Genomic DNA, 21229 nt, shown 5'->3' on the forward strand with positions numbered 1-21229 from the left:
GACTGAAGAAGAGGACACACTGTTTCCTCCATAATGGCTAGACCATTATCAGAGAGCTAAGAGATATCCCATCATGCTGGAGAAACAGCAAAACAAAAGTTTCAGATTAATGAGAAGAGCAAACAGGATCAACAGTTATGTTACATAGTGAATGACCCTAAATTTATGGGACTTTATGCAAAATTCAACTGTGGGGAAATCAGTTGTAGTAAACACTCTTTTCCATGCAGATTATAAATGTGGTAAAAAAAAAAAACCTTGTAAATTGGTTGTTCTCTTACATTGGTTAATTCTATCTCTTGTTTACAATGATGAGAAGAAATGGTTTACTAGACACTTAAGTGTCATCATTGGCCTAACCTGGTTAAAGTTATCTTACACTATGAATTAATGGATTTGTGATACAGCTAGGTAAAGTTCTGCTTGTTTTTTCTTTATTCAAAATTTCCTTTTTGATGTCATATTGTCCTTTGAATTGAGGCAATTTCTCTTTAGGCTTTCATTATCAGCAGGTGGCCAATGGGCAGTTTTTTTTTAAAGTGTTTTTGTTGTTATTTATAGGAAATATATATCATGCCAAATTTCCTGCGTTTACAGATGTTTTGTTACTGATGTAAAAACAGCACTTTTCTCACATGATCATCAAATCTGAAAGGTTTTTCACTTATATGCAGATACCAGTCTTGCAAAATTATTGGAGAGTCTTTTAAGGCTTAAAGTTTCTTTTATGTTGGGGTTTAGCCCTAAATAGAATGATTTTTTATTGTGGTAAAATCTACACAACATAAAACTTACCATTGTAACCATTTTTACGTGTAGAGGGCTACAGTACATTCACATTGCTACCACCACCATCATTAATTTCTAGACTTGTTCATTTTCCCAAACGAAACTTTTATTTAGGACTAACTCCTCATTTTCCCTCCCTGCAGCACCTGACAACCACTATTCTACTCTGTGTCTCTATGAATTTGACTACTCTAGGTACCTGGTATAAATGGAATCATATGTTATTTGTCCTTTTATGTCTGACTTATTTCACTTAACATAATTCATCCGTGTTGTAGCATGTATCAGAATTTCATTCTTTTTTATGGCTCAATGAAATTCCATTATATTGTCTATCATGAATAATGCTGCTATTAAAATGTGTGTGCAAGTATCAAGTCCCTGATTTCAATGTTTTGGGGTATAAACCTAGGAGTGGAATTGCTGGATCATATGGTAATTCTGTGTTTAACTTTTTGAGAAACTACCAAAATATATTCTACAGTTGTTGCATGATTTTATATTCCCAGCAGCAATGCATGAGAGTTCCAGTTTCTCCACATCCTTGACAAGGCTTACTTTCCATTTTTTTTTAAGTTACAGCCATCCTGATGAATGTGAAGTGGTATCTCATTGTGGTTTTAATTTTCATTTCTTGGAGTTCATATCATGGCTCAGCATAAATGAATCTGACTAGTATTCATGAGGACACAGGTTTGATCCCTGGCCTCGCTCAGTGGGTTGAGGATCTGGCATTGCTGTGAGCTGTGGTGTAGGTTGCAGATAGGGCTTGCATCTGGCACTGTGGTGGCTGTGGTATAGGCCAGAAGCCATAGCTCTAATTCAACCCCTAGCTTGGGAACTTCACTATGCTGTGGGTGTAGCAAAGACACATTTTTTTTTTCATTTCTCTAATGATGTTGAGCATCTTTTCATATTCTTATTGGCCATTGGTATATTTTCTTTGGAGAAATATCTGGTCAAGTCCTTTGGCTATGTTTGAATTGGGTTTTTTGCCTATTTTTTTTTTTTTTTGCCAAGCTTCAGTTAGCTCCAGCAATGGAGCAGAGTCAATTCTTCTCAACAAGAAAAATAAAACTAATTTTAAAAATCAGGGACAAATGTGAAGAGAAACTAAGAATTTTGGAGAGTAATTTGTTTCTTAAGTAAAGAAGAAGAAAGGGAGAACAAATGTGAGATCCAGAGAGCTGCAGGGAGATGATGAGACCAGAAGAATCACTGTTCCTCTATTTCATTTTAGTTAATTAATTAATTAATTTAATGCTGCACCTGCAGCATATGGAAGTTCCCAGGCGATGGGTTGAATTGGAGCTGCCCCTGCTGGCCCACAGCCACAGCAACACCAGATCCAAGCCTTATCTTTGACCATTACTGCAGCTCGAGGCAACGCTGCATACTTAACCCACTGAATGAGGCCAGGGATGGAACGCTCATCCTCATGGATACTAGTTAGGTTCTTAACCCATTGAGCCACAAGGGAACTCCAAAAGTCTCTGTTCCTTTAATTAATTGGGATAGCCAGGCAGACTAGCTCTATCATGCCTAAGTGAATGGGAAGGTGCAAAATAAGACTAAATTTAAGATTAAAAAATCAGAAGTGTTTAGGTGATAACAGATATGAGAATTTGCATTCTAATCAAACACTGGTATATGGTTGGCTGTTGGAGTAGGATATGTTGTGAAATGATGAATAACTTTTGAGAGATGATGAATGAAACTATATCCTGGACTTCAGTTGTTTGACATATGCTCTAAAATGTTACTTGGTATTAAGTTATTATTTACATTTATGTTTTTGATTCAAACAAATTTCAAAAGAATGATCTTTTTATCTCATCTCAGTTTATACATTATAGCTCAAACCTTGGAGGCTGTGTCATACAACTGCCATCTGGTGTTGGGAAGTTTGCATAGCAGGGCTGTGAATTTAATCTATTAAAAACAAAACAAAAATAAAAAATATTACTTTGGGGGGCAGAATTTGCAAAACTAAAGCGATGAGGTGATAGTAAATTTCCAATAGGTCTAAATTAATAAGCTGTTGTTGTTTTTAAAAAAGAGGGCAGAAAGCAACCTCTGAGAAAACCTCCTTATGGAATTCAGAGTGATGCAGAAGGGGATTTTTTTTTTTCATGGATGTGGACAGTCTGCGAATTGTGAATGGATTCATTGTCTTAATGATCTGGTTTACGCTTGAATATGCTGTAAATGTACACTGAGAAAGTGATCAAATACAAAAAGAAGTGGATTTTAGACGTGATGTTTTGTAAACTCAAGTTCCTCATTTTAAAGGTTATAGTGCTCTCAACAAAATCAAGCATTGTTTTTCTATTATTGTGTGGTTAAATCTTTTTCTATGTCACGTAAGAGTGCTTAATGCTTCCAGAAATCATTTTACTTGAAGAAATCAGTATGAAAAATCAAACCCCATGATGCTTTTGAGATTAGTAGACCTTCTGTTGAAAACAGGTATACAGGTGGTACAAATGTAAGTGATCTGTTCCAATCACCTAAAGTCAGGAAGGTTGGCAGGGACTGAACACCCAATCTCTGACTGTCTTCTCTTGGGAGTCCAGATGTGGAAAGCTTGTCTTTTTTGAGCTTCATTTTAATTAGCTGATCAGGGGAAACAGTGATGAAGTAGCCCAAGGGAAACCTCCAAGCTACCCAGCTGAACATTACAAGACTGGCTCTATGGTCTAAGAAAAGCTAAAGTATCACTTAATTCTACAGTGAAAAATAACGTTGGGGATGATTGCAGTTGGGAAGGAATGAGAGTCTTAAATGCATTTCTTACTGCTCTGGTCTAAGAAAGTTGGCTTAAGAAATTATGCATTTATAAAGAATTCTACTTACCTGAAAATAAAAAAACGATTTTATTAAATAACAGTGAAAGCTTCGAATTTTTGATTTTCTTGTAGTTCCCTTTGTGAGCAATTAGCTACCTTACTTCTTCTGGTTCACAGCTGGGAGTTATAGGCAATCTGAGAGTGGCAAAAGTAAAATTTGTTCAGGCATCAATAGGAAACTGCATTGGACGTTTTCCTGAAACTTACCTCTGTCTCAAGCAATCAGGTCGTATTAAACTTCAACTCATACTTTACACATTTGTCCAGTTCTGCATTACGCTTCTGATATCTTTAGCATTAGCACTGAATAGAGTGAATAAATAGGAAACAGTCTTAAAAACCTGAGGCTGATGTCTGCTTTGTTTCCTTAACCTTTCTTTCATCTCTTTTCCTCTGTGTCTCTTGCCATCCTCTGTCTCTCGCCATTTGAGGTAAGTAGTTTGAAGATGATTCCAGGTAATCAGTAGTCTATTCAGGAATCAAATGGACCCCTTCCTATCTGTAACTTTAGTACCTCTTCACAGTAATGTCTGGATGTCCACTATTTTCCATTTCTATAGCCACCAGATAAGTGTAGGACTTTGTACAAAAATTGCAACAACTAAGCAGTTTCTCTACTATTTCTCTCCCACTGGGCCCATATGATATAGACAGTAGTTAATTTAATTTTCTCAAACATCATTTTTCTTACTTAAGTTCTTAGAACCTTTATGATTCATGTTATATAGCAAATCCAAATTCATTGCTATGACCTTCGAAACTACTCTCCATATTGTTCTTATTTGCAATTTCCATACTCTATTCTCCTATTGGTTCCCAATGTGGGCTCTGCTACAAACAAGAGAAACATGTTACATTGGATTATTTTCTTGAATCTTCACAATGATTTACAATGTATTATTCTTACTTTATTTTATATACTATATGTGAATTAGGATCCAAATAAGATCTACATCTTATGATTGGTTGCTCAAGTCTCTTTCAATCTACCAGTTACCCTATCATCTGTCTTTTTCTTTGCAAAGTGTTGGAGAAACCAGGTTGTTTGCCTTGTAGAATTTTCCACAGATTGGCCTTTGATGATTGCATTCACATGATGTAGATTAAGAACTTCCTTTGTCCTCTGTGTTTTCTATAAAATGGCAATTGAATCTATAGACTCGATTGGATCTACAAGTTGATTTTTTCCAGACTTACTTTATATGTAGTTTGTCTTCTTCCATTAGGAAGCATACTATGTCTGATTGTCTCTCTAAATATATTTATATTAACTTAGGATAGCATTTGTGCTTATTTATAAATCATTTGATAAATGGTTCTACTTATTGGAGTTCAGCTTCATCTTTCTTTAATAAATCACACCCATAATTATATTGTCTAAGAGCTTTCAGTTTCATGTTCCTTAAAGTGGAGTTCTTGAAATGAGATTAGTGTAGAATTTTAAATGTTCTTATTTCTAATATCTTATAATCTCTCAATAAGGCACTCTATTCACATACAAGTAAGATTTTCCCATTCATATTTTATCCATTGACAATTTAAGTTACATAATTCCATTTTAAGTAGAATGGAATACACAAGTTTGGGAACAAACACAACTGACTTTTAAAAAGCAAACAGTTAAACTGGAGAGTGAAGACATGTATGGTTACCCATAAGTTTCAGTATATCTTGAGCATCGATTGATATGTTTTACAATCGGAATTAAGAGTTAACATGGCAAGTTAGTTAAATAATGGTCAATTAAAGGAGCTTCCAGCACATTACTGTCCAATAAAATTTTCTGTGATGGTGAAGATGTTCTGTATCTGCATTGTCCAATACAGTAGCCATTAACCACATGTGGCTATCGAGCTCTTAAATGTGGCTTCCATGAAACTGTGGAACTGAATTCTTAATTTAACTAATGTCCTTTTTGGACAGCTTAGTTCTAGGATACAAAATCTGTACTGGAGCATAACTGGCTCCAGAGTACTGTACTGCTCCCTGATCTAGTGTTTCTCAGGATTTTTTTAAATACATCAAACACATTCACATTCCTTTTACTTTTTAAGCAAATGATAAAGACCCAGTTTACCAACTCTTTAAAACCTAAACTTAACATGACCTATTTAAATAATTGTCTGCATAAAACCAAAAGACCCCAAATAGCCAAAGCAATCTTGAGAAAAAAAGAACAAAGCTGGAGGAATCAGAGCTTCAGACTATACTACAAAGCTACAGTCACCAAAAGAGCATGGTACAGTCACAAAACAGACACTCAGGTCAATGAAACAAAATAGAAAGCCCTGAAATAAACTCGTGCACCTATGGTCAATTAATCTATGGCAGTGAACACAAGAAAATACAATGGAAAAATACATTCTCTTTAGTAAATTGTGTTGAGAAAACTGGAGGCTACATGTAAGTATATGGAATTAGAACATTTTCTCACACCATATTAAAAAATAAACTCAAAATGTATTAAAGGCCTAAATGTAAGACCTGAAACAATAAAACTCCTAAAAGAAAACACAGGCAGTATACTCTTTTACATAGGTCTTAGCAATATGTTTTTGGATCTGTCTCCCTCAGGCAAGGGAAACAAGAGCAAAAATAAACAAGTAGAACCTAATCAAACTTAAAAGCTTTTGCACATTGAAGGAAATGATCAAAAAAGGGAAAAGGCAACCCACTGAATGGGAGAAGATATTTGCAAATGATATGACTGATAAGGGGTTAATATCCAAAAAAAAAAAACCCCTCATACACCTCAATATTTAAAAAAAAAGATTTAAAAAGTGGGCAGAGGACCTGAATTACCTCTTTACAAAGAAGATACACTGATGGTCAGCAGGCACATGAACAGATGCTCAACATCACTAATCATCACAGAAATGCAAATAAAAATGACAATGAAGTATCACCTCATACCTGTTAGAAGGGCTATCATCAAAAAGACAAGAAATAGCAAGTGTTGGCAAGGATGCAGAGAAAAAAATAAAACTAGGACAATGTTGATAGGAATGTAAATTGGTTCAGCCACTATTGAAAACAGTATGGAGGGCTTTCAGAAAAACTAAAAATATAACTACCATATGATCCAGCAATTCCACTCCTGGGTATATAGCCAAAGAAAATGAAAACACTAATTTGAAAAGATATATGCACCCTAATATTCATAGCTGAATTATTTACAATAGCTAAGATTTGGAAGCACTCTAAATGTCTATCAACAAATGAATGGATTTTATATGTACACACATTTTATATGTACACACACGTACACACAATTGAATATTACTTTAGCCTTATAAAAAATGAGATTTTCCTATTTGCAACATGGATGGAACTGGAAGGTATTATGCTTAGTGAAATAAGTCAGAGAAAAACAAATACTGTATGTTTTCACTTACATGTGGACTCTAAAAATAAAACAAATTAATATAACAAAACAGTATCACAGATACAGAGAGCAAATTAGTGACTACGAGGGGGAAGATAGGTAGGGGGAGGGGCAAAATAGGTGAAGGGGATTAAGAGGTACAAACTACTAAGTATAAAATAAATAAGGAGTTCCCGTCGTGGCGCAGTGGTTAACGAATCCGACTAGGAACCATGAGGTTTCGGGTTCGGTCCCTGCCCTTGCTCAGTGGGTTAACGATCCGGCGTTTCCGTGAGCTGTGGTGTAGGTTGCACACGCGGCTCGGATCCCGCGTTGCTGTGGCTCTGGCGTAGGCCGGTGGCTCCAGCTCCGATTCGACCCCTAGCCTGGGAACCTCCATATGCCGCGGGAGCGGCCCAAGAAATAGCAACAACTACAACAACAACAAAACAACAACAAAAAAGACAAAAGACAAAAAAAAAAAAAATAAATAAATAAATAAGATACAAGGATGTACAGCACAGGGTATATAGGCAATATTTTATAATAAATTTCTATGCAATATAATCTATAAAATATCAAATAATTATGTTTTAAGTATGAAACTAATATAATATTGTAAGTCAATTATACTTCAATAAAATTGTTGTCAAAACTTAAGTTGCCAGCATTAATGAACACTAGAAAACATATTCAATTTATATTAATTAAACCAGAAATACATTACCATTAATGCAGTAATATTTTCCACGACAAAATACTGAAAAAAAATTGAGATTATTTTTGTGGAAGATTCATCCTGGCAATATTAACTTCACAGCAGGCTGACACTACTTGGCTCACATTGCAAACACAATAGAAAGGTAGGTCTATACTAGTGTTATTATAAGAAAGAGTCATTTACTATTAAATCTATTTAATCTTTCTATTCAAGATTACATTAGAAAAGCAAAGTACATGCAAAGATTTACTATAATTTTAAGGACAAAAAAATTGTCCTATTATGTGGTCCCAACAATAAACTCACAGTGGCTTGGATGAGCTGTTTATATATACTTTAGGTACAGCTATAATGAAAGTTGAGTTCATTTGACATCTAGAAAAAATTTCCTGGAGTTCTCTTGTGGTGCAGCCAGTTAAGAATCCAGCATTGTCACCGAAGTGGCTTGGGTAGCTGTTGTGGCACCTGTTCAATCCCAGGCCCAGGAATTTCCACATGCCATGTGAGCGTGCCCCCCAAACCCCAAAAAAGTGCCTGTCAGTCTTCAAATGAAGCTTATTGTGGTTAACATTTCTGTTAAATGCATGCATTGAATTACTTGTTAACCAAGCATAGCAGCTGCTGCTTATTATTTAGCCTTAAAAACTAACTAGTCATCCTCAACTTCCATTCTTTCTTGAATGAACATCCTTGACAATTCTCTTTGGAGTGATTTTTCTGCCATTACCAATTTTTTTATCTTTTTGTCTTTTTTTTTTTAGGGCCACACTTGTGGCATATGGAGGTTCCCAGACTAGGGGTCTAATCGGAGCTGCAGCTGCTGCCACACGCCAGAGCCACAGCAACACCAGATCAGAGCCGTGTCTGCAACCTACACCACAGCTCATGGCAACGCTGGATCCTTAACCCACTGAGTGAGGCCAGGGATCAAACCCGCAACCTCATGGTTCCTGGTTGGATTTGTTTCCACTGCGCCACTATGGGAACTCCTGGCATTACCAATTTTAGAAGTTGATATAGATTTGAAGTTGTCCATCCCACTACTGCCAAACAACAGTGGAAGAAAATGAAATGAGACCCTCATGATTTAGGGAACTGAAAGAAATTAATCCTATGCCAAATGAATATCCCCCTCCAAAAGGTGGAAATCCACTAAAGGTAGAGAAGAAGACCCTGTGCCTCAACTTCTACCCTCTGGATCCCCCCCCCCCGCAAAAGGCCTCAAATGGGTATTTGAAGTTGAAAGAAAACAGATCCCATCCACCAAAAAATTCCCTGAACACTTCACCTGGGTTAAGGAATGTGAAGCCAAACTGAATTGGACTGTTAAAATGACTTCCATCTCCACCTTTACCATATTACCCTTCCTTGCCATATTTGTCACAGATATCCTGTTTTTTAGCATCTGGTAATATCTCATAAGCCTCACCTACTTGCTTGAACTTCTCTCTGCTTATTCTTTATGCTCAGGATTTATCTGGATGCCACTTCAGTGCTAGTTTCCAATATGTCTTTTTAATAACCTTAAAAGGTTGAAGCATGTCTCTGCACGCCAGAACTTCGTAATAGTCTACTATGTTTTGACAGGCTGTTGAAAGGAAACTCGTTTCTGGTTTTAAGGTCACCTAGGATGTGGGAGCTGATGGCAGGAAGGTGAAGTAGTGGGGGTATTGCCCAGGTCTTCTCTCAGCTCATGCTTGCTGCGCTGGTGATAGCGGCAACCTGGTGTTTCTCAGGATTTATTCTTATAAGCCTCTGTCTTCATGCACGATATCCCTTCTAGCTGAAAATTGCCTCCTCTTAATCTCCCAAACCTCTTAGCTAGGTGTGGTAATTAGACTCTGTGCTGGCCTCAAATAAGCCACACCTCCCAATTATTTACATATTTATGTGTCCCCACCACACTGACCCATGTGTAACCAATAAATTTCGTTGGCAGTGATATTGCTTGATTTCCAAGGCTAAGATATAAGAAGCTTTTCAACCTCCATCTTTATCTCTTAGAGCACTCGTTCTTGGTGCCCAGAGCCACCTTGTTAAGAACCTACCTACCCTGCTGGACGTCTCTTATGGAGAAGCCCTGAGACTTCATGGAGAGAAGGGAGGGTTCTAGCTGAGAACCATCTCTAGAGCCATCTTCTCCAAGGTACCGAGGCATGTGAGTGAAACTGTCCTGCATCCTGCTAACCAGCCTAGCTGCTAAGTAGATACCCAAGTTATGAAATGATTATTTTATGTTTCAGAGATGGTTCATTACGTTGCAATGAATAACTAGAACACCTGGCTAATTTTTACTCTTCCTTCAAATGTTTCACCTCTAAGCAATGTCTGATTTATCGTTTATTTTCCCTTCCCATTTGAGATAGGTGTAGGTCTTCTTTGCTCCTATGTCCTGTGAGCACTTATTACACTTCATTCTACATTTCTGGGTTTGTGCTAACTGCCCCACTGAACTGTATATTCCATGATGGTGTGTCTTATCTCTCTTTGTGAGAGGAGCTTGTCCTAGCATTAGGCACATAGTGGCTATTCAAAATAGGTTGACTAAATCACAGAATCTCAGTGTTGGTGGGACTTTAGAAGTCATTTAAAACAACCCAAGTCGATCTGCCTAATATTTGCCCATCTAGCCAATGTGGGGAGCCCCTCCCACGATGAGAATTTACTCTTGGCTTAAGCAGGTTATCCCATCTTTAAATAGCTCAAACTCTTGGCACATGCTTGTCAGCTCAACCCTTGCTCTCATCATGTTTTTTTTTTTTTTTTTTTTTTTTTTTTTTTCATTCCAGCTCTTCTTGGAGCTCATGAACTGGTTAATATGTTCATTTGTGCTGACTTGTGCACTGTCAACATTTTTTAGCCTTTTAAATGTTTGTGTCATGTATATCTAGCTGTATTATAAGCTTAAAAAAAGGTGGCTGTCCTAGATGTATGCAATTGTCTCCTGCTGGAATGTGCTGCATCCAGAAGTAACTGAGTTTATGTTCTTAATGCATTGCTTAACATTATGGGCTCTGGAGTCAGAAGTTGGGTTCAAATCCTAACTCTACCATGTATATGATTATGTGCAAATAGTCTGTTCTCCCATCTGAAAAAAAGATATAACTTCCTTGTATATTTGTTGTGGAAATTAAATGATAGCACACATAAATGGCACTTAGAACCTAAAACTCTCAGAAGCTCAAGAAGTATTAGTGACTCTTGTAACTGTTACAGAAACATAGTGCCAGTTGATCAAATTAAGCATTCTTTCCCATTTTGAGCATTGGATAACTTCCTGGTTTTCATTTGTCTTATCTCACCTTTACCTGGCCGCTTACCCTATAAAAAAACTTTACCCTAGTGGCATTCAATTTTTTAAAGCTTATCTGCTCTTATGGTAGAAGATTCAAAATTGCAAATAACCCTATCTGTACTCAAGATGATAGATGCTTTTGTCAAAACCATAGCTAATCTTTGATTTCAAATGGTTTTGGGACTATGTTTCATTTGCAAAAGAAAAAATGTAGCATTGTATAGATAAGGCCATGATCTAATTTCGGTGGCAAAAATATCCAGACTCATACCATAATGTATTCTCTGGATTTCATTCTAGCTATGTGACTCTTCTAGTTGGCAGCTTCCTGTTACATAAAACATGTAAAACAATCACTTCTTATTTACCTTTCATGGTTTCTGTGAATATTAATGAGATGAGGTCCTGGAGGGCAGGTGTTGGGGTGGGGGGAATGCTTCCTCTCCACGCCTGATGCTTTCTTCCAGGTGGGAAGACATTCATTAATATAACACACCTGGCCTCTATTCTAACTGGGGATGGAGGAGGAATAAATTATTTGGTTGGTGACTTTGGAGGCAGAAATTAAGCATGTACAGTACAGCCCTTTCGTGTCTCCTGCTTCCCTGGGAACAGCTGCCTGCAGGGAGCATGTAGCCTACTCTGTTCTCCAGGGACTAGCTCTGTTTTTTCAGGTTTAATCCTGCTAAATGGTTAACTCTATAATTAATTCCAGGATTCAGATTGTGAAATCCACTTGACCTTAGAAGTATTATATTCTTGAATACCAGTTTTATGAAATAGGAAGCTGATATTTTGGTATCCAACTTACTACTGTAGGCTACAACTCGAGTGGCTCAGAACTTGAGCAGGAAAGAGATATTTTACTTACGGGGCTGCCTCAAGGACTTAGAAAGCAAAGGATTAGGTTTTAGCCATTTTTCTAGTTCTGCCACTTAGTACAGTGTTTGGCACATAGCAGGTACTTAATGCACTATGGTTGAAACTCTTTTGAATAATATAAAGTGCTACATAAATAAATGGTAATATTTATAATTTAATTTATTAAAGAAAAACAGGACTGTGTTAGTAGATTTATAAATTTCAAATTCCCAAAAGAAGCTACTTCCACAACATAGTTGATTCTCCAGGAAATTTATATACCTCTGTCTTAGCTCCAGCTCTTATAATGAAATATTACAGATTGGATAGTTTTTAAACAAGAAACTTATTTCTCATGGTTCTCAAGACTGGAAGACCCAGATCAGAGTACCATTATGGTCAAGTGGGGGCCCTCTTCCAGGTTGCAGAATTTTTGCTGTTGTATCCTCACATGGTGGACGAGGTGAGCTAGCTTCCTGGATCCTCTTTTATAAGGGAGTTAATCCCATTCATGGAGGCTTGGTTCTCATGGCTTAATCACCACCCCTAAACCCCTTCTCTTAATACCATCACCTTGGGCATTAGGTTTTCAACATATGGATTTTGGAGGGACACAAACATTCATACCACAAAAAACCATGAATTATGCTCCAAAAGATTTGTTAAGTCCAGTCTTCCTGTAAATATTGCATACTGGAAAACTTAGGTATAAAGCAGTTATACAATTTACTTGCACTGTCACAGCAAGTGTATAGTTGTGTTTGGAGTAGACCTTTATTAGCTAGTCTACAGTCTTATTTTGAACCTCAGTGGAATACACTAAGACCACATCTGTAAGCTTTCAAATCAATGTAGATGCCAGACTTATTTACAAGTTCATTTGGAGGATTAGAAATAGTTGGATACATTGTAGAATCTTTGGATCCCACCAAAGTCATTGAGACAGTGTCCATGGAAGAAGGGACTATCACAATTAAAATGAGGTGTGAAGTTTTTGGTTGTTATCAGAAGAGTAATTACCAGAAAATTGCTACACTTATAGAGACAGCAACAGATGTGTGACAGCTGGGTTAATTGAACGTCTGGTAGGCCTTTTTCTTTATAATTCCATGTGCATAGTATGGAAAAGAAAGCAGGTGTGACAAGTCAATTGTCAAAGGACAATAATAAATATCACCTGGAGAGTATACTAACTTACTAAACCTAATGATTTGTTTTTCTTAGCTTGAAAGATAATCTAGCAAACAATTTTTGATGGTGTGGTGATAAATTTTTTTTTTTTTTTTTTTTTTTGTCTTTTTGCTATTTCTTGGGCTGCTCCCGCGGCATATGGAGGTTCCCAGGCTAGGGGTCAAATCGGAGCTGTAGCCACCAGCCTATGCCAGAGCCACAGCAACGCTGGATCCGAGCCGCGTCTGCAACCTACACCACAGCTCACGGCAACGCCGGATCGTCAACCCACTGAGCAAGGGCAGGGATCGAACCCGCAACCTCATGGTTCCTAGTCGGATTCATTAACCACTGCGCCATGACAGGAACTCCTGGTGATAAATTTTATACCTAGAGAGCACATATTATAATAAAAGTATATGGAAAAGTTTGCTATAGCATTTCCTATTTTTAGCTTTTATGTAAAGGCTTGGCAGAATATATATTGATATAGATTTCTGGAGCCACACCCCCATCCCAGCCCTACTATGTATAAAAGTAAATGCACTGAAGTCAGCGAGTTTTGTACTTCCACAGACTTGGGCTGTTAGAATATTCACTAAATCTTGACATGTATGAAAAAGAGCACAAGACTGACAGGAGACCAGAAATCTAGTCACTAGCTGTGACACTTGGTAGTTTAGGAACTTGTAACAAATTAATCGTTGATCTCACTCGACGTCAATGTGTCTAAATTTAGATGATTGTATTAAATGATCTCTAATTCCCATCTGTGGTTCTATCTCATTACAGAAAAAAAAAGAAAAGAAAAGTAATGTCTTAGCAATTTTTCTTTAATTGTAAGAGATATTTAAGACAACAAATTATGAACACTGTTATTCTGTGGTAGTAAATATATGAAAAGCATTCAGTAAGTATTTTTTGATGTATTGGCTGATTATCTTATGAAAACTGTTAAGGATGAAAATGAAAGAAAATGCTTAATGCTACTGTTAGGGTCCTTTTCAATTTTCCAGATATGTATAATCTATTTTATTTATTACATTAGCTTGTATAATTTTTACTAGTGGCTGAATGGGAGGAGGCTATAGGATTTGTCCAAGTTTAGATAATCATTACATATGCGTTTCCAGTATAGTGAATCAGTAGTTTTTAAATTTTAGACCTTACCAAAATCAACTGAAGAGCTTGCAAAAAATGCAAATTCTGATCAGTAATTTATCATACTTAGAGAAAACTACCATAGTTCTTAAAGAAGTTCTCGAGTTCAACTTCTAACTCTGTCACTTATTAGCTCCACACTTAACATTCAACCCTCTTGGATGCCACTGCCAACTATCCAGTCTAACTCCTCCATGTTGTTTATTCACCATAATGGGCTAAAGACCAACTCTGTAAGGTGGTTGCCTATTTTGCTTTCCTCTTGAGTAAGGAAAGGACCCTCGGTGAATGTTATTATCCATTTCCCTTAATACACAGTTGGTGTTATCCAATGTATAGCCATTCTATTTTTCTTTTCTCCTCTGTCTCTCTCCTGTCCAGGCATGCCTACCATACCTCATTATATATATCAATAGATTCAGTGTTAAGTAATTTTTAAGTTTACCCTCCTTATAACTCTTGTAATTTCCCATTCATGTGCACAAACTCGTATATAACTTCTGTGTACAAAATCCAGAGCCAATCCTTTACCTCCATTTCAACTGTTTCACTGCCCTATCCCAGAGCATTCAACATTTCCCTGTATTTTGTCTGTTGTGTGTGGTAAATATGAAATTAAGGGAGATTGCTTGAAAGGGAGCTGTATTTGAGCTGGGCTTTAAAGAAGGGAGCAAGATGTTTGCAGAGATGGAGAGAAAGGGCATTCCAGAATGAAGCAGTAGTGGAAGAGAATAAGGCATTGGTTCTCAAACTTTAGTGCCCACAAGAAATGCCTGGGCATTTTATTAAAAATGCTGATTCCCAGGCCATACCAAGAGAGATTATAATGGGATTGGTCTGGAATGGCACTCAGGAAGCTGCATTTTTAACAATCACTTAAGGTGATTTTTATATAGCAATTCATGTGTAAGACCTTGAAAAATAGTAAACTGGGGAATTCCTGTCATGGCTTAGTGGTAATGAACCCAACTAATATCCATGAGGATGTGGGTTCAATCCATGGCCTCGCTCAGTGGATTAAGGATCTGGAGTTGCAGTGGAATGTGGTGTAGGCCACAGACGCAGCTTGGATCTCACCTCGCCATGGCTGTGGTGTAGGCTGGCAACTGCAGCTCCGATTCGACCCATACTCTGAGAACTTCCATATGCTATGGGTGCAGCCCTTAAAAAAGTAGTAAACCAATAAAAATATACTCTATCCTTATACATAGTGGAATTTACTGTGGGTTCTATACCCCCCAAACACCATTAGACTCAGTTAAATTGATCAAGTATCGATCAAATGTCTATTATTTATTATAAGCTGTTTCTCAATATAAAACAGTGATTCTAAAAGTGTGGTCACTAGACCAACACCATCTGCATCATCTGAGAATCTGTCAGAAATGCAAATTACTGAGCTCTACCATAGACCTATTGAATCAGAAACTCTGGAGTTAGGGTTAAGCTATCTGGTTTAAGCAAGCTTTCTAGATGATTCTGATGCCCAAAGAGTTTGAGAACCACTGCTCTAGACTAGTATGAGCCTCATGTAATATGGCTGAACTTAATATTTGCTTTTAGATCCTCTGAGTCCAAACCAGTATTTTAAAAACAAGAGTGGAGAGAGATTTGCCTCATGATTTAATTTAGCAAAATAAAAATACCCAATGTGTTGTAAAAGCTGGTGCTTTCTTTATCCACACTACTTAAAAAATAGTAAGAATTTTGAAATTGTTTTCTTTGAAGACGTTACCTAATTTAGTTGTTTAAACCAATGGCTATGATGGCATGCTTTCATTTTCATATGAATATGTAAATTATATATGTTTGTTACTATTCTTTCAACATAATTGTAATTAATACATAGAAACACAATTTTATTCTATCATAGAGCAAGTGTTTTTCACGTTTTGTTGCACATTAGAACCACCTGAGAAACTCTCAAAAAGTAGCTGCCCAGATGTGCCTCCTCCTTTCATCCTGATAAAATTGATCTATATTGATGTACAAGCACTATGTATCTTTCAAGAGCTCCCCAGGGGATTGTCATGTGCAGTCAGGTGTGAGAACCACTGGCCTAGAATTTTCTACATGGGACTTACCTTGTTTTAGCATCTAACCTCTGTTTAATAGCAAATGTATTTAAAAATGCAACAATTAAAGATTTAAGATAAAAAAATAATTTTGAAACAGCTATCATGGTTATTGAGTTAACAAGTTATAATTCAGGCTTCTTCCACTGAAAGATCAGTGGATTATTTAGTATTCTTTGGTGATAGGAATCTGGACTGTAAGATGACAGAATAGAAGGACTGGAGCTCACCTTCTTTCATAAAAACAACAAAATTACAACCAAATGCTGAACAACCTTCAACCAAATGGACTGGAAACTTTCAAAAAGATATCCTACTCCAGAAGACAAAGAGGAGGCCACATCAAGAGGTAGGAGGGGTGATTATGTGTTATAAGCCAAACCATACCTGCTGGGTGGGTAGCCCACTGACTGGAAAGTAACTGTATCACAGATACTCACAGGAGTGAGAGTTCTGAGCCCCATGTCAGGTCCCCAAGCCTGGCAATCTGGCATTGGGAGAAAGTGCCCCTGGAACATCTGGCATTGAAGGCATTGAAGGCTTGTGTGCAGGAGCTCCTTGGGACTGAGGGAAACAGAGACTCCATTCTTGAAAGGTGCACATAGGCTTTCATGTGCACTGGGTCCCAGGGCAAAGCATAGGCTCCATAGGAATGTGGGTCAGACCTGACTGCAGTTCTTAGAGGATCTCCTGGGAAAATAGGGGGTGACTGTGGCTCATTGTGGGGGAAGGACTTTGGAGCAGAGGTCTGAGGAATATTCATCAGCATGTGTTCCTCTAGAGGTGGCCATTTGGGGAAAATCTGGTCCCACCCCATCATCACTGAGAAGCCCCAAGCCAAACAATAATACAGGTGGGATAACAGCCCCACCCATGAGTAAACAGGCTGCCTAAAGACCCCCTAGGCACACAGCCACCTCTAATCTCACCCAGAGACAAAGCCCAACCCACCAGAGGGATAAGAATCAACCCCACCTACCAGTGGGCAGGCACCAGTCCCTTCTATCAGGAAGCCTACAGCAAGTCCCCTTACCAACTTCAGCCACAAGGGGGGCAGACATCAGGAGTAAGAGAGGCTACAACTCTTTTGTCTGCAAAAATGAGACCACACCAAAAACCTTTACAAATGAAAAGGCAGAGAACTAAAACTCAGAAAAGGGAGAAATAAAAAAAAAACCAAACAGAAAAACAGCTAAGTGGTCTGGATATTCTCAGACTCCAGAAAAAAGACTCTAGAATGATGATGCTGAAGATGATGTAAGACATTGGAAGTAAACTGGAGGCAGAGTTATAATTTATAGCAAACATTGAGCAAAGAAATACAAGATTTAAAACTAAAGTAAGCAGAAACACAAAATACAATAACAAATAAAAAATTCATTAGAAGCAACCAACAGCAGAATATAGGAGGCAGAAGAACGAATAAGTGAGGTGGAGGACAGACTATTGGAAATCACTGATGTGGAAGAGAAAACAGAAAAAATATTGAAAAGAAATGAAGACAGTCTAAGAGAAATCTGGGATAACATTAAACTCAACAACATCTGTATTATAGGGGTTCCAGAAGGACAAGAGAAAGGGACAGAAAAAATATTCAAAGAGATAATAGCCAGAGACTTCCCTAACATGGGAAAGGAACCAATCACTCAAATCCAGGAAGCACAACGAGTACCATATGAAGAGCAACAAAACAAATCCAAAACAGTTAATAAAATGGCAGTAAGAACATACATATCCATAATTACTTTAAATGAAAATGGACTAAATGCCCCAACCAAAAGACATAGACTGGTTGAATGGATACAAAATCAAGATCCATATATACTCTGTATTCAAGAGACCCACTTCACTTCTGGGGATATATACAAATTGAAAGTGAGAGGATGGAAGAAAATATTCCATGCAAATGGGAATCAAAAGGAAGCTGGAGTAGTAATACTCATATTAGACAAAATAGACCTTAAAATAAAGAATGTTATAAGAGACAAAGAAGGGCATTGTATAATGATTGAAGGATCAATCCAAGAAGAAGATATAACAATTGTAAATATATATGTACCCAACATAGAATCACCTGAATATATAAGGCAACTGTTAACAACTTTAAAAGGAGAAATTGACAATAGCACAATAATAGTGGGGGACATTAACACCCCACTTATAGCAAAGGACAGATTATCACAGACAGAAAATTACCAAGGAAATACAGGCCTTAAATGAAGCATAGATCTGATGGACTTAATAGATATTTATAGGACATTCCTTCCAAAAGCAGCACATTCTTTTCAAGTGCACATGGAATGTTGTCTAGGATTGATCACATTTTGGGCAATAATTCAAGTCTAGGTAACTTTAAGAAAATTGAAATCATATCAAGCATCTCTTCTGACCACAACTAGAAATCAAAAACAAGAAAAAAACTGCAAAAAAAAACCCCACACCAAACATGTGGAGACAAAACAACATGCTACTAAACAATCGATGGATCACTGAAGAAATAAAAGAGGAAATTAAAAAATACCTAGAAGTGAATGACAACAAAGATACAACACTCCAAAACCTATGGGATACAGCAAAAGCCATTCTAAGAGGAAAGTTTATAGCAATACAAGCCCACCTCAGGAAACAAGAAAAAGCTCAAATAAACAAGCTAACTTTACATCTAAAGCAGCTAGAGAGAGAAGAACAGACAAGACCTAAAGTTAGTAGAAGGAGAGAAATCATAAAGATCAGAGCAGAAATAATTGAAATAGAAATGAAGAAAACTATAGAAAAGATCAATGAAACAAAAAGCTGGTTTTTTGAAAAGATCAACAAAATTGATAAACCCTAGTTCCATCCCATGTTGCTGCAAATGGCATTATTTTGTTCTTTTTTATGGCTGAGTAGTGTTCCATATGTATATATGTGTGTATATACACCACATCTTCCTAATCCAATCATCTGTCAATGGACATTTGGGTTGTTTCCATGTCTTGGCTATTGTGAATAGTGCTGCAATGAACATGCGGGTACATGTGTCTTTTTCAAGGAAAGCTTTGTCCAGGTATATGCCTAAGAGTGGGATTGCTGGGTCATATGGTAGTTCTATGTATAGTTTTCTGAGGTACCTCCATACTACTCTCTATAGTGGTTGTGCTGTGTAGCACAGAGAACTATGTCGAGTTACTTATGATGGAGCATGGTAATGTGAGAAAAGAAGAATGTATATATGTATGTGTAACTAGGTCACCATGCTGTACAATAGAAAATTTGCATATCACTGTAAACCAGCTATATTGGAAAAAATTAAAAATCATTGTATAAAAAAATTTGATAAACCCTTGGCCAGACTTATCAAGGAAAAAAGAGGACTCAAATCAATAAAATTAGAAATGAAAAAGAAGTTACACTGGGCATCACAGAGATACAAAGGATCATAAGAAACTACTACATGCAACTATATGCCAATAAAACAGAAGACATAGAAGAAATGGACAAATTCCTATAATAGTACAATCTCCCAAGACTAAACCAAGATGAAATAGAAAAGATGAAAGGACCAGTCACAAGTACTGAATTGAAACTGTGATTTAAAAACTTCCAACAAACCAAAGTCCAGGACAAGTTGGGTTCACAGGTGAATTCTATCAAACATTTGGAGAGGAGCTAATACCTATCCTTCTGAAACTATTCCAAAAAATTGCAGAGGAAATAACATTTCCAAACTCTATGAGGCCACCATCACCCTGATACCAAAACCAGACAAAGATACCACAAAAAGGAAAATTACAGGCCATTTTCATTGATGAACATTAATGCAAAAATCCTCAACAAAATACTAGCAAACTGAATTCAACAATACATTAGAAGGATTGTACATCGTGATCAAGTGGGATTTATCCCAGATGCAGGGATTCTTCAATATCTGCAAATCAGTGTGGTACACCACATTAACAAACTGAAGAGTAAAAACCATATGATCCTCTCCATAGATGCAGAAAAGTCTTTGACAAAATCCAACACCCATTTCTGATAAAAACCCTTCAGAAACTGGGCATAAAAAGAACCTACCTCAACATAATAAAGGCCATGTATGACAAACCCAGAGATAACATCACAGTTGTGAAAAGCTGAAAGAATTCCTGCTGAGGTCAGGCATAAGACAAGGATGTCCACTCTCGCTGCTACTATTCAACATAGTTTTGGAAGTCCTAGCCATGGCAGTTGAAGAAATAATATGAATCCAAATTGGAAAGGAAAAAGTAAATCTATCACTATTTGCCGATGACATGATACTATACCTAGAAAATCCCAAATATGCTACCAAAAAATTGTTAGAGCTCATTGATGAATTTGGCAAAATTGCGGGATACAAAATTAATACACAGAAATTGAATGCATTTGTACATACTAACAATGGGAGATTAGAAAGATAAATTAGGGAAATAATCCCACTTATCATTGCATCAAAAAGAATAAAATACTTAGGAATAAACCCACCTAAAGAGACAAAAGACCTGTACTCTGAAAACTATAAGAGGCTGATGAAAGAAATCAAAGATGATACAAATAGATGGAAAGACATACCATGCTCTTGGATTGGAAGAATCAATATTATCAAAATGGCTATACTACCCAAGGCAATCTGCAGATTCAATGCAATCCCTATCAAATTACCAAGGACATTTCACATAGAACTAAAGCAAAGTATTTTAAAGTTTGTTTGGAGGCACAAAAGACCCAGAATGGCCAAAGCCATCCTGAGAAAGAAAAGTGGAGCTGGAGGAATCAGGCTCCCTGACTTCAGACTATACTGCAAAGCTACAGTCATCAAAACTGTATGGTACTGGCACAAAGACAGAAGTATAGATCAGTGGAACAGGATAGAAAGCCCAGAATTAAACCCACACACCTAGAGTCAACTAATCTATGACAAAGGAAGCAGGAATATATCATGGATCT

At 37.1% G+C, this 21229-nt stretch overlaps 1 pseudogene; it reads right to left on the reverse strand.

Annotated features, from left to right (window-relative positions):
• On the reverse strand, window positions 8318-9902 carry LOC100623994 (annotated as a pseudogene).

Source organism: Sus scrofa, chromosome X (genome assembly GCF_000003025.6).
Source record: "Sus scrofa isolate TJ Tabasco breed Duroc chromosome X, Sscrofa11.1, whole genome shotgun sequence".
NCBI lineage: Eukaryota > Metazoa > Chordata > Mammalia > Artiodactyla > Suidae > Sus > Sus scrofa.